The sequence below is a fragment of the Lactuca sativa genome, chromosome 4 (genome assembly GCF_002870075.4).
Source record: "Lactuca sativa cultivar Salinas chromosome 4, Lsat_Salinas_v11, whole genome shotgun sequence".
Classification (NCBI taxonomy): domain Eukaryota; kingdom Viridiplantae; phylum Streptophyta; class Magnoliopsida; order Asterales; family Asteraceae; genus Lactuca; species Lactuca sativa.
This window is the reverse complement of record NC_056626.2, coordinates 64,643,176-64,644,741: the sequence shown is the minus strand read 5'-3', so window position 1 is coordinate 64,644,741 and position 1,566 is coordinate 64,643,176.

Here is a 1,566-nt window from a genome sequence, read left to right as displayed (position 1 = left end):
TTTCAAAAAGTTAAAATTCAACCCTTATACTTATATTATTATGATTTAATTATATATATATATATATATATATATATATATATATATATATATATATATATATAAGAACAAAGTCGTTTTACCGCTAATACGCCTCATTCACGAAGCCGGTCTATAAGGTGGGTACAAGGTTGTTGCCTATAAAATGGCAGCTAATGGGTGTCCACTCTCACCCACCGCTTGCTTGACCGGTGGAGGGTCGTTAGCCGAACGGGTAAGACAAGGACTTACAAATTCTCATTAAAAGTATGATGAATATTATAAAGTAACTAAATGCTTTATTAAATTCCCAATCTTAGTTACTTTAGGAAAAATGTGAATAAGGTGCTAATCCATGAAATTACACTTTACACTTTGTTCAAGTCGTTGGTGGAGCGTGTGTGGTTAACCAGCACACTAACTTGGACTTAACAAGGTAGGTAAAGGGTGACTTAAGGTTTATTATAGTATCGATGGAGCGTGTGTGGTTTACCGGCACATCGATTGAGTGATAAACTTTAAGGGTACCAAGTGATTTGCATGGTTACTTCACTCCTCGTTTTGTGATCCTCGGCATCCCAGTCACAAAACTTGGAGGGCACACTCAAGATTGAAACATGCCTTTGAAAAGTTCATTGAATCTCAAAGAATCTAGGAATTTCTAAGAACCAATCAAAAAACCTAATATCTAATATTTCGGTTTTCGTGGTGGAAATTGGTGAATCGTCATTCACCTACCTTTCAAATATGTTATGGCTTGGATTATGGCATACATCTTCCAAGTTATAATATATTGTGATTGGATCCTAGCCTTAATATTACATTTGGGTGTTTTATTAAGGACTCTCCTAATATCTAAACTAATCTTGTCCATTTCTTTCAGATGTCTTCAAACAATGTTGCTTATGGCTCTAACCCTAATAGCTCCTTTACCCTTATGAACTTGTGTGGGAAAGTCACCTTTGATGGATCCAACTTCAATGAGTGGATCAAAAACATCAGGATGATTACCCGCTACGAGGTCAAAGAATATGTCCTTGACAAGGAGCTTAAGGAGATTGATGAGACCACTGCAACTCCTCAGGAGATCGCTGACTTTTGGGCACATGAAAGGATGCTACGAAAGTGGCTTGCATCATGATGGCCACGATGACAGCGGAACTCCAAAAATCTTATGAGGATTTCTACCCTTATGAAATGCACCAAGATTTGATGGAAAGATACCATCAAAGTGCACGACAAGAGAGGTATGAAATCATCTGCTCTATGATAACAGCCATGATGAAGGATGGGGAATCCATCACGAGCCACATGCAGAAAATGCAAAGGTATGTGGATCGTTTGCTGAAGCTTAATGTGAACTTCCCTGAGGATCTTGCAATAGATATCATTTTGCACTCCTTACCATCGTGCTATGATCAATTCCGCATGACATATCACATGAATAAGGAAGAGGTCACACTCAGCAAACTTCAGGGACTTCTCAAGACCACAGAAACAGGTCTTAAGGGGAAGTCGGTTGTTAACACTCCTACTCCAAACTCTACT